The sequence below is a fragment of the Diceros bicornis genome, chromosome 7 (assembly GCF_020826845.1).
Source record: "Diceros bicornis minor isolate mBicDic1 chromosome 7, mDicBic1.mat.cur, whole genome shotgun sequence".
Classification (NCBI taxonomy): domain Eukaryota; kingdom Metazoa; phylum Chordata; class Mammalia; order Perissodactyla; family Rhinocerotidae; genus Diceros; species Diceros bicornis.
Genome location: NC_080746.1, coordinates 16,393,905 through 16,407,216, shown reverse-complemented (window position 1 = coordinate 16,407,216; position 13,312 = coordinate 16,393,905). Strand labels below are relative to the sequence as shown.

At 48.5% G+C, this 13,312-nt stretch overlaps 1 protein-coding gene across 1 annotated transcript in view; it reads left to right on the top strand.

Annotated features, from left to right (window-relative positions):
* Positions 1-13,312, top strand: part of GRIK4 (glutamate ionotropic receptor kainate type subunit 4) — a 291,987-nt gene that overhangs the window by 47,040 nt on the left and 231,635 nt on the right. The gene's annotated exons all lie outside the window — the stretch shown is intronic.

The following is a 13,312-nucleotide window of genomic DNA, read 5'->3' as shown; positions in this document are numbered from 1 at the left end:
GCAGTAGAGGCAGAGGATAAACAAAAGCGAGTTATAAAATGTTCATTTTAAGGGCAACCATGTTAACTCCTGAGATAGAATGAACGTTTGAAGAGCAGGACAAAGGCATTGAACTCCTCGGGTCTTAACTTTCTCAATGGGCTGACCAAGTCGTGGCAAGTGTTCTTTATCGGCTCTCCTGAGTGGGAGACCTCCTGGGCCCCTCACCAGTCTCTGCCACAGCCCGAGGTGTGCAGGGAGAAAGAGCAGACTCCTCCTGGTGTGACTCATACCTCCGGGCCTGGGGAGGCTGTAGATCTGTTTCAGAACACTGCTGAGTCACACCCTGGAATGGTGCATATTTCTATTCAAGGGGCATCTCTCAGGATAGCCCAAGTTCAGGAGGACAGGCCCTTCCAGAATGCCAGAACAGAGATTCCCAGGGCAGAAAGGGCACAATCTTTTCCAATATCTAACCACCTGGCAAAACCATATCAAACAGCTAGATCCTTATTGTTTTCTAGGAAAGAACTTCCCACAATGTCCCTGGCAGGACTGTCCAATGAGAAGGTGTAGCTAATACACAGAAGCTGTGGAAGGCCTACTGGGGCTGGAGAGGGAAGGGACTTCCTCCCCAGAGCCTGAGGGCAGGCACAAAAGCCTCAAAGCTGACACACAGCCCAGAGAAGACAGGAGGTGGGTTCTGTAGGGACGAGAAGCCTGGAAGGCGTAGGAACTGAATCTACCCGTGCTGTAGTCTGAGTAGCTTCACTTAGAATCCAGTTCATTTGTATGTTCACGCATTCAGAAATATCTCATGTCTGCAGTGTGCCATGCACCGTTCCAGGTGCTCCGGGTACAGTAATGAGCAAACCTGACAAGGTCACTGCCTTCACCCAGCCCACATGCAGCAGGGCAATTAGACAAGTCAATAAGCAGCAACTGTAAAGGGGTAAGTACTCAGATACCAAAAGTACAGGGTGCTGCGGGAGCCTGGGGTGCAGGGCGCCCAGCCTGCTCCTGGGGGTGTAGAAGGCTTCTCAGAAGAGTTGATAGAGAAGCTGAGTCCTGATGTCTAGCCATGTGGTATGCCGGGCTAGGGGCTGGGCAGAGAAGGGACAAAAGGGGCAGAAAATGAGCCCAGAGAGGCAGGATTTCTGGGAGGAAAAGGAACCTGGGCTGCTGGTCCCATGAAGCACCTTGGCCAAAGCTGTCTATAACCATTTTCTGCTCAATCAGGAAATTCTTCTCTGACTCAGTCATTTCTGTGCTTTCCAGAGGCAATATCAACTGAGGCCACTGAGGACTCTTCTGTTTTTTTTTTTTTTTTCTCCTAAATTCATCCTCTGCTTAAATCCTGCCAGGGACAGCTTGCTCACTGCCTCTTAAGGCAGAAGCCCTGGTGGTCATTCAGTTTTTCCTGATGTCGAGTCCAAATCTGGGCCTCATCACTTCCTTCTGCCAGCCCTGCTTTGGCCGTCCTGGGCCTGGGGAAGGTGGACTCCTAATTTTTCTCGATGGCCCTTGACACACTTGAAATCAGTAATCATGACCCTTCTAAATCTTCTCTTCCCCAGGATGAATATTCCTGTCCCTTCAGCCACTTCTCATATGATTTGATTACTATTTGTTTCACTAGCCCAGACTCTCTCCTTTTCTAGTCTGTCATTGTCCTTCTGAAAGTGGAGACCAAACTGGTCACGGTGTTCAACACTAGTCTGGCTAGAGAGGAGATCAGAGAGGCAGTCCCCTCCTTTGTCCCAGACACCCTGCCGTTATTAACACAGCCCAAGATTGCCCTTTTGTTATAAGCAGCAGTTTGCCACAGTTGGCTCATGTCAAGTTTGTGGTTCGGAAAACAAATGAACAAACAAAGCCCCTGTCTTTTTCTTTAATAAACATGTCCAAGCTAGTTGTCCCCCTGTTTATAAGTCTGCTATTGATTTCTTGCACCCAAACGTAAGACTTTACATTTTCCATCCAAGATTTCATTTTATTGGTTGCCCTCAATATTCTATTCTGCTGGTCATTTTGAGTTTGGATTCTGTCACCTGCCATGCTACATATGCATCCTTCGAGTTTTGTGCCCTCTGCAGATTGGATCAGCATGCTCTGTGTTGTCATCTCTGGCACCTGCAAGCCCCCAGACCCCAGCTGGTAAAGTCCATATGGGAGCATGAGGAAGGCGGAGCGGGCCCCCTTGCGTCACTGACGTGAGCTCTTCAATCACTGTCATGTTGTAATTGGCGAATGCGACAGCAGCAGGGGAGTTTGTGCTTCGAGCCCTCCCCCGGCTAGGTTTAGTTGCAATGGGATTTATGACCAGAGCTTGTAGGAGGCAATAGATTTGGCTGTGTCGCTTTCATCCTCTCTGCCTACAATGGACTTCCAAGGGAGGAGGAGAGACAACGAGTGGGACTGGAGCTGGGAACTCTGCAAGGTGGAGAGGTGGCTGCAAGTGACGTGAGGAGTGGCGGCTGCTGAGGTCTCCCTAAGAGATGTGCACCGTAAATATTTGGAGCTCCGTCCACTTGGGTGGCGCTTTTCTAGCCTTGTCTCTTCACAGCAGCCTTGGCAGATAGGGAAAGGAGGGCTTGAGTCTCCATTTCACAGAGGGGGAAGTCGAGTCGAGAATGGATTCGCTGCCGATTCGAGATCCCACCGAAAGTCAGGAATAGAATTGGAGCTGGAATCTGGGTCTTGGGCTCTGATCTCCTTACCTCAGAGCACACTGTTCCTCCAGCATTATTCACAGGATTCCATCTCTGCTCGTCACTCATTCTTCTTCGACCATTATTTACGAGATAATGTGTATGACAGCGCGTTGTAAACTAAAGCCTTGCGGTGCTGTCCCTAGTTTCTGTTGTTGTGACGAAGACTTGCTGTGTGCAAGACACCGTGCTGGGCACCACGTGCAATACGAAGTGTGTGATGCACTATCCTAGCTTTTCAGTAGGAGTGGTGTTTAATAATGGCAGGAATTCACCCGGCCTGGAGGCTTCTCTTGACTTACACAACCCAGGGATTTTTGGAGACAGGAAAGCACTAGTGCGTGTGTCTGTTGCAACGCAACAGAGCAAAGATCAGAGACTCTCAGAAGAACAGGACTGAACTCTTCCTTTCTGCCTTCCTCCCTCCCTCCCTTCCTCCCTCCTTCCCTCCCTCCCTCCATTCATCCATCCTCCCACTTATTTTTTCTACCAGCGTTATTTACTGAGCACCCAGCACTGAGCCAGGTGCTGTGGACATGGTTGGTGGTGAACAGACAGATGCCGTTTCTGGCCTCTTGGAAGTTAGAATCTAGTGGAGGATACAGAGGACTAAGCGCTTATTGAAAAGTGTCAAATACATCCTAATAGGGGAAGTATGTGGCGATGTACGGTCACTTAGCATGGGCCAGTGACCTGATCGGGGTGTTAGGGAAGGCTTCCTAGAGGAAGTCATGACTTAAACTGAGAACCGAAGTTTAAATAAAAGGAAGGGGTTAGCCCAGGTGAAGAGAACGCAGAAGGGTGTGTAGTAGGAGGAAAAAGCATGTTCAAAGGCTCGGGGCAAGAGAGAACATGATGTTTTTATGCAATGTAGGGAGAGGGGGAAGTGGGAAGAGATGAGCCTGGAGAAGTAAGCAGGGGCCAGATCATAAAGGGCCTTAGGAAAGGGGAAACTAGTACCGGGGAAAACTACAGAAGAGTCATAAGCAGGGAGGAACACAATCAGATTTCTATTTTAGAGAGATTCCTCCAGCTGCAGTGAGGAGAATGAATTGAGGGTGTTCACTTTGGGTCCTGCTGATTCTGAAACGCCCCTGGGCTTCCCAGTGGAGCTGACCATCCTGTAGATAACTCTGTGTATGGGTCTGGAGCTCAGAGGAGAGGTACAGTCTGGAAATAGGAACGCACTATGTCTCTTCTGGCACTCGGGCATTAATGTTGGTCCTGGCCAGGTGCTGGGAGTTAGCTTATCAAGCAGTAATCGAAGCCATGGATATGGATGCTACCACCAGGAGGGAGAGGAGGCCTAGGACAGAGTCCTGAGGAGCACCAACCTATGCAGGCGAGCAGATAATCTGGGGGAAAGAAGCCCTTTTTGAAGTCACAGTGGAATCCGCTGAAAGCTGTGGTTCCTTTCTCAAAAAAACAAAAGATCTCAGAAGCTCATGAATGCCCAGAGGCTGGTCAGTGAACTCAATGAAGAAGATCTGCTCTGAGGCACCTTCCTAGAGAGAGCACAGGTCTCCAGCCCTCCACGCTCTTCTCCTTTCCCTGGTTGTCGGATTCCTCCTCTCCTTCTCTCTCCTTCTTTCCCTTCACTTTTCCTTTTCGAGACATTCATTTTCCTCACCAATGACTTCCCAGTCAGGTGTGGAGAATGACATTTGCCAAGGGCTCAGGGATTCTTGAGTCTCGGTGGTCCCAAACCATCAGAAAGGAAGCGTCATGCTCTTACAGCATCATCTCACACCAGGCCCAGGAACGCCTCACCGGCTCCCTTTCGTGGAGCTGGTGGACTCAGGGCAGATATTCCCTCTTTTGAGATAGAGCTGGGGAGACTGAAGCAGAAAAGAGGACGCAGCCTCCTCTGGGTTCCAAATTTAATTTAATTCAAATGAATTAAACACACTCTTCCTGAGCCCCTTCTTCATGTAGAGCACAGTGGATTCCAGGTGGGGGAAATGACCCAAACAAAGGCACAGAGGCAGGACTGTCCTGAGCAGACAAAGGGCTTCAGGGTTGTTCAAGAACTGGTTGTGTGGGAAGTCACCACACCATGGAGGGAATGAGGATAGAGGGCGGGCCAGAGCCTGATGGCAGTGTCCTAAATGCAAGGAGGGTGAGGAGACCAGATTGTTCTATAGGCAGTGGAGAGCTGGCCTTGATTTTTGAGCTGAGAGGGACCATATCAGAGCTGAAGTGAAGGGACCAGCGCCTGAAGTGTAGAAGCACACACCTGGATCTGTGCAATTATAGAACTCATTAATTTACCCAACATGAATCGAGTGCCTGCTCTGTGTGGCCTCAGAACTTGAACCAAGAGATGCAGAGATAAGATGCAGTCCCTGCCTTCAAAGAGGTGGCAGCCTGGCTGGGGAAATAAACCCAGTGTGATCAAGTAGCAGGGGGGGAAGCTCAGGCCCTCAGCACCCACACCCCCAGCCATTCCCCCACCCTGTGCAGGAACCTTCCGACAGTGAGAGGAGGAAGAGGAATTCTTCTCTCCCAGAAGGAGCCTTCCCCAGCAGCTGCAGCTCTGACCAGAGCTAGTGATGGAGTCAAAAGGGAGGTGGTTCTGTGGCATGATGGTTCCCTGAACTTCACTAGTGGCCCAGGGACCTGGTACAAAGGCCTGTTTGCACAGTCCTGGGCTGAGATTTTTAGCTTGGAGGGTTACAGAGGGCATGGGCAGGGATTAGGATCCAAATCCTCCAAATATTTGCTGTGAGGATCTCTTCATATCCAAGAGGGGAAAGAATGCTGAGGAGTGGCCCTACCATGCTCAGACAGTCAGGTCAGATTTGTCCCGATGACCTAATGACCTTTAAATGGAGGCCAAATGTCCTGTGCTCATTGCAGACCTGGTCGCCTTATTGCTAGCCAGGGGCTGCAATCGCTCTGGCTGGGCTAATGCAAATGTAACCAAGGCATGAGGAGGAGGAAGCAGGGCAATACTGCAGGAACAGATGCTTCCAGAACGGTCACCGTTGTGGGGCCCCTGTTGGAAACGTTTGCATTGTTACTGGGGCAGAGACCACACTGCCCCTGTGGGTTTCTTCCTTCCTTCTGTTTGCAGAGCCTGCTCACGTGGTGAGCGCCAAGCGTCTGGCAGTGCTAAGATAGCGGAGAAAGGGCCCACTTCTCTCTCTTGCCACCCCCACCCACCTTCTAGCCTGTTTAGAAAGACAGTATAGGGCCAGGAAATCTGAGGCCCAAAAACCAGAAAACTGGGTTCCAGAGTTTGATTTATGGCCATGGCTCTATCAGCAGACTTCTTTGGTCCCCATTTCCTACCTATAAGAAGGGAAATAAGAGTCCTCCTGCTTCCTGTCTCACAGAGATGACGTGAGGAGACTGAATGAGGTAGTAAGAGAGAGAGTGCATGGATGGGGAAAACCCTCTGGGTGTGTGGGGTTCTAACAGGGGATCCTAGCTGGTGCGGCACTCTGGACTGCGGTCTGTGGGCAGGGACATCTGCTCACAGAGCAGAGGCTCCACCCCTCCTGGAGGCAGAGCAGCCAGCACGAGAGGAGCTCTGTGCAGAGCTGGGGCAGGGGATCCCCCAGGCCCGCCTCCCCAGCACCTCCTCAGCGCCAGCTCTGCCCTCTGAACTGAGGCCGTCACCTGTTGCAAGAGGGCTTGAGGAAATTCTGAATAGAATTAAATCAGTGCGGCTCTTTTTCCCTTCAGTGTCTGTCTAGACACACCTGATTCCGGGAAAGGAAGGTCATAAGTCATCTGCTTGCTGCTTTAGGTGCTGAGAAGCTGACGTCTCCCTCCTGCCGTCTCCCCTCTCTCTGCCGATGCCTTCCTTCCTCCATCTCCTCACCAAGAACAAAGACAGGGCTCAGCCCCGGGGCCACAAGACTACAGCCCTGTGACTGTCACTGGAGTTCCTAAGGAAGCTGGCTCCCTCCTGCCAGATATGCGTATACACCCCCCCCCCCATCTGTAAGTCAGTTGGGGGCCTCCCAGCCACCTTCTCTCCCTGTCTTTACTCCGGCATTCCAGAAGCAGCAGAACAACCAGTAGACTGAGGAGTGGTGTGACCAACAGCTCTAAGTTGCTCAAGCATCCATATTCAGGAGAGGCTGCTTGCCAGTACACAGGACAGAGTGAGAAGAAATAGGCGGAGGCAGCAGCAAGCCGGATTTAGGCGAGGGTTAAGAAAGAGCTTGGTGCTGTTGAATGGAACGATTTGCTCGGCTCCTTGCTCCCGTCCCTCTCCAGCGTTCTAAGCCGGGACGCTTAACCTCCAGCTGTAAGTACAGCCTTGCCCCAGCATTGAATTAATCCTGTCCCTGAGATGGAAGGAAGGAGGGAGAGAGTCTAACACATACTGAGCACTGTCTGTCTGCGGGAGCTGAGCGAGGTGCTTTCTTCTCCTGTACGCTCCTCACCTCGGGAGAACAGGTGAAGAGCCAGGGCTGTGCTCTGCTGCCTGGGGGGCTCACCCTGGCTGCTGCTGCCCCTCTCCCAGCCTGGGATCTGCCAGCGCCCGCCTTGGGCCTGCCTTGACATCGCCTCTTTGCCTGGGCCCTTACCTCAAGGCTGCTGCAGGGCCCTCCTCACCCTGTTTCCTGCCTGCTTCCCAAGCTGGCTGCCTGTGCACCTTTTCCCCCTTCACCATCATCCCGCCTGGTTTCAGTTCCGCGCTGACTGTGGTATCAACGGTTTCACAACTGGCCGAGCCCTAGTTTTAACGAGAGTTGTTGTTAATCATGGGATGATTTGCTAAGAAAGAAGATGGCCTTCTCCAATCTTTTATAGAATAAAGTGGTGCTTAAAGAAGTAAAACAATAGGTGTTTAAAATATAGAAAGATTATAACAACTTCTATTCACGCATGTAAAGCAGTATCTCCTATAATCGGTCTGGACTAAGAGGAGGCAGGAGTGGGGTGGGGGTTGACCAGATGGCCTCTTCCCAGAGACAGCCTAGCAGAAAATGAAGGTTTTAGAGTCAGACAGATCTAGATTCAAATCCCAGCTCTGACACTCACTGCCTGTGTGACCTTGAGCCCACTCCCTGACCCTTTGGATCTTGAACGCTGTCTCTTTTGGTAAAGTCAGACTGATAATAATACCTACCTCTTGGTTGTGAAGACGAGCTGAGATACAGCATATGAAGGCAGTCTCCTAGAGGCCTGGCGCGCTCCTTGTGCATATGTTACTCCCTGCTACTTGCCCTTCTTCTTTTCCTTCAGGCCTCAGGAGTCCAGTGTTATTTGTAGACACCCCTTCTCCTTCTCATCTTCAAAAGGTATTTCATTTCAAAGAAATCTGAGTCTGAAATGAAAGAGTATGCTAATATTCAAAATCAGAATTTACAAAATAGAAAATTAAGAGGCAATGGCTAGACTTATTACAGGATCCTTCTTTCTGCATAATGATGTTTGCAAAGGTCCTTCCACTACGGAGCGTTTTTGTCCATGTTACATGCTATTATCCATGTGGCAGAGAAGCCGAGAAGAGAGGCTGAAAGCTAAAGGCTTAACTGTTGGGAAATATTAGGAACCTTTGTTTCCCAAAGAGCAATTAAAGAAAGTGATAAGCTAGATCAGAAAAGTAAGATTTTGGGAAACTGGGATTTGATTTATAAAAATTCAAATTGTTTTGGGAAACAACTTGCATAAAGCAAACTACACCTGAATTGAGGAGCACTGCCCTACCTTGTACCTAGAATGCAGAGCGCATTCAATGTCTGTGTGTGTGTGTGGGGGGGGAGAGAGAGAGAGAGAGAGAGAGAGAGAGAGAGACAGATGGAGGGGGAGAGGGTGAGATTGAGAAGCGAGGGCTCCTATTGGCATGACCATTAAAACGCCTTCTGCCCGTCACAGTCACAGCGCATTAAGGTCTGCTGAGGCAGGATTGGTCATGAAATCGATCAACACTGCATTTTGTGTTTGTTGTGTTGACTCTGGTTTGTTGTAGACTGTTTTCTCCAGAGATCCTCTGATGTGTCTTTGGCCGTGAGCAAACTAATACAGATTTTCCCATCACATTCCAGGTCTCAAGGCTGAGTCCCCTGCAGTCCTACACCTAAGGGGGATAAGGAGCTCTATGGGATGGTGGTGGGGCCCCCAGATCCCAGGCCTGGACAGTGTAGGTGGTAGGAGCTGAGGGTGTTGATGTGTGTTCTGCTTTGTCAGGATTAGCTCAGGACTGGGAAGGAAATAAGCTTTCAGGTGGAGGTGATGGTGCGCAGCCTGGGTAGTTGGAGAAGAGGCAGTGGGGGCTGCAGAGTGGGGGGAGGTGCTGATGCCAGGATAAGCTATTGGAGCTTTGTATTTATTCCATCAGGGTGGAGGTTGGGGAGGGGCAGGGAGGAAGGTTGAATAAAGAGTTTAGTAATGTTTTGAGAAGTTTAATATGGTGATGGGGTGCAGTATGTGTTGGAGCGGGAGATATTGGAATTAAGAAAATGAATTAAGAGGCCATTGCTCTGTTTCAGCATGTGATAGAAAGAACTGAGGAGTAGCGGGTGATGGTGGGAAGGAAAAGGAAGAAAGAGTAATGGGGGGACAGAGGAGAGGGGGGCAAATAGTTAAGGATGACTCTGAGTTATAAAAAGTGGGTGGATTTGTTTGTTCGTGCATTCATTCATTCATTCTTTTGAGTAATAGTGACTGAGCATAACCAGGCATTGTGCTGCCCACTGGAGCAAAGACATGGCTCAGACTTTCTTGAGTTGACTTTCTAATGGAGGGTTTATAGCCACAAAAATGGGCAATTACAATAGCTGTGAGAGCACGTAGGAGAGGCACCGGTTGGGGGCTCAAGGGAGTGGTTTGGGAAGACTTTTGGGAACAGGTGACGTCTAAGCTATGAGCTAGTCAACAAAATCAAATACTATAGTAAGGCCAAGAGGAAAAATAGACATGGATGAGGCCACCTGGTTGACAATAAGACATCATTAATGACCTTCGAGAGAGCAGTTTTGGGAGAAAGAAAATTATGGCAAAGGCAATGTTTTTAAAATATGGTGTAGTAATAGAAAACTTGAGGTACAGTAAGGCCAAAAGATCAGGAGACGACTGCCATTGAAAAGATGGTCTGTCACTCGCAGTTCCCAAGAGGAGGGGGCACGCCACGCCATGGGGTCCACACAAGGAAGCACTGGGTTGGTCACGAGGCAGAGGGAGCCCAGGGAGAATGTGGGCAAGAGCCTTATTGTGGTTTCTGCAGGAAGGAACAGGTGAGGCAGAGTAAGCAGGCTTAGGATTGGTTCGTTTGAGCAATCTCAGTAGGTTCTGGGGCATAGGGCTCCCTAGTTGTCTGGTACCTGGTCCTGGGAGTGATTCGGGCAGGTGGCTAGTGACCTGGAATGTAAGATCCCTGTGACTGCTCAATAAAGGAAGTGGTTGGGGGTGTGAGCTATGGATTGGTTGGTTTGTATTTGAAAAGCACCCTTGTGGGCCACTTGTTTACTATCTCTAGGAACTGGCTAACCCTGAGAGGGGCAGTCCCTCTGGGGTCAGCAAGCCCCAGATGTCACAGCATGTTGAAGCATCAGAATACAAAAAATACAGGATATCGTTAATACAGGCAGTTAAGGGAGTAATCACAGATAACATATATTGGGCAGTAACTCTGTGTCAGGTACTCTCCTTAGTAATTTACATGTTTTAGCTCAATTCTCACAGCATCTTTAGCGGTTAAGTACTAGTTTACCGATGAGGAAACTAAAGTTCAGAGAAGTTAAGTAACTTGAGCTAGGTCACACAGCTAGTAAGTGGCTGGGCCTGGAGTCCAACCAGTAGGCTGGCTCCCGGGCTAATAGTCTTAATCACTGTGCCGTGCTGCCTCTCCAGTGGGTGCCGAGCAAGTCACAGCAAAGGGTGCAGATCCTTCATTCAGCAGTGACCACTTTTATTAAAGATGAGAATTTCTTTCATTTCTATGTGGCATTTTTCTTTTCAAAATTCTCCATTTGATCCCCCTGCTTCCACCACGATGGAGGTAAAGGCATTTTGCAGTAGGATTAACTGAGGATCAGAAAGATTTTTGAGGTTTTTCCAAAGAGACATCTTGATTCAGTTGGGGAGCCGACTCCCAACTTTGGCTCTTCTGAAAGGAACCCGCATTTCCCTCTCCGGGTGGCACCCGCGGCGTCCCCCCAGCATTGTGCTTCCTTCATTTGTATGCACACCAAGTGTCTCCAGATTTCAAGGAATCTTTTGCAAGCTTGTGTACTGTTCTTTTTATAAAGAAGGGGCAAAGAACAGTCTGTGCTGAAGCCTTCGGAGCATTGAGTGCACCCAAATGAGATTTACTCGGTAATTATGTTTTCCTTAACAAAGTTTAGAGGAGGCTGTGACTAACAGGGCTTTATCCAGACACCAGCCATTCCTCATCAGTAAATGATGCTTCAATAGCAGAATCCTAACAAAAAATTTTGAAGTGTTCAAATTCCAAAGGCTGCAGTGAGCTGGAGGGAGGAAAGGAATACTGGGGTTTGGGGTATATGTCTCGACTTCTGAGGGCTGGCCTTCCTTCCTCTGTTCAGGTGGCCAAGGCCCAGGGTGTGTAACAGGCTTCGGTTAGTATTGACTCTTCTTAAAGGTACTGCAGGGGTTTCACTGGGAGGCTGGGGCTCAGCCCCCAGCCTGGGAAGACCCTCTGGAGGTCTGTGATGCAAAGTGTCTTCCTTTACCCCTTAAAGGTAATTAGACAGGCAGCCTCCAGGAAAGACTTGGGTGCACTGTCAATGGGGCAGCAGAGTAAGAAGGGGAAAGAAGGACAAAAATAGCCCTTGTGAACCCTTGTGCTGCTGGTCATTAGGAAGAGGACCTTGTCAAGGTTGGGACAGTTACAGCGAGAATGGCCTTGATTTCTGATTTGTGACAAAGTTATCTTGCCCTACTTGCCACCTTCTGAACTTGTTGACCTGCCTGCGGTGGGCACTTCCCTCCAGTACCTTCTCTCAGTGGCTTCCACGCACTGCTCTGCTGGGCCTCATCCCAACCCCTGTCCTTTGTGTTGACCCTTGGCAGGAGGGGACAGCTGTTGGGCCTCCCTTGTACATCGCTGGGGAGGAGTATCCCAGTTATCAGCACAACGAGTAATGGTTAGGACCTGGAAGCTCACCTGTTAACCAGCTCCGTGGCCTCGGGCAAATCACTGAATCAGAGTCAGGACCCACAATTAGGAGACTGAGGTTCAGAGGAGAAAATTTAGGTTGCCCTGGGTCACACAAATGTACCCAAGTGGTAAACTTCAGGCGTTGGAACCACACCTTCGACCTACGTGTTGGTTTTCCCACATACAGTCCCATATACTAAAGTTTCCCATATTCTAGGAGGCTTGTTTTCAGAACTGGGCCTGTAAGTCTTGACCAGCCTTCCTCACAGTGGACAGGACATCCGAATGCTGTGTACACGGTGAGGCTCTGTACTAGGGTTTCTCAGTGGAGGTGGCACCTATTTTTTTTTTAACACTTTTAAAATTTGAGGGATAATTTATATACAGTAAAATTCACTTTTTATGGTCTATAATTCTATGAGTTTTGACAATTATATACGAGTATGTAACCACTACCACCATAGTCAAGACATAGAATAGTTGCATCACCTCTGAAAATTCCCTTGTGTCATTTTGTTGTCAGCCCTCTCCCTACCCCCAGCTCCTGGCAACCACTGATCTGTTTTCTGGCCCTATAATTTTGCCTTTTCCAACAGATTGTATAAGTGGAATCATAAAGTGCTATAGACTGAAGGTTTGTTCCCCCTAAAATTCATACGTTGAAATCTAATCCCCAGTGTGATGGTATTTGGAGGTGGCGCCTTTGCGAGGTGATTAGGTCATGAGGGAGGAGCCTTCACGAATGCGATTAGTGCCCTTATAAAAGAGACCCTAGAGAGCTCCCTTGCCCCTTCTGCCGTGTGAGGACATAGCAAGAAGACACCCATCTAGGAACCAGGAAGTGAGATCTCACCAGACACCAAATCTGCTAGTGCCTTGATCTTGGACTTCCCAACCTCCAGAACTGTGAGAAATAAACTTCTGTTGTTTGTAAGTCACCTGTTCTATGATATTCTAAGACATACAGTATATAGCTTTTTGGTCTAGTTTTTTTCACTTAGCATAATGCATTTGTGAATTATCTATGTTGTTGCCTGTATCAGAAATTTATTGCTTTTTATTACTAAGAAGTATTCTATTGTATGGATCGGCCACAGTGTGTTTATCCACTCATCAGCTGAAGGACATTTAGGTTGTTTACACTTTTTGGCAACTATGAGCAAGACTGCTTTTTATAAGAATAGAAACTGAGGAGGCATTTTGTAAATTTGCTAGGTCAATTTTGGTTTTCACAATGATTAAGGAGGGAGGACTACTGGTATTTAATGGGCTAATGCCTTTAAGGTTCAGGAGAGTCCAATGAAGAAATTTTCTGCTTCCTGCAAGACTTTTAGGTATTCTACTGGGCATTTATGTAAGTGATAAGCTTACATATATATAAGTAACTGAACCTAGAAACTAAGTACATTGTATTTGTAAATGCAGAATATTTTTTTGTAAAGATTTAATATGCATTGAATTTTCCACTAACGTAACTACTGAGTAAATTGGGAAGACTGTATTTTGTTTTGTTCTGAATTTTACCAAAAGTTGTTCAACA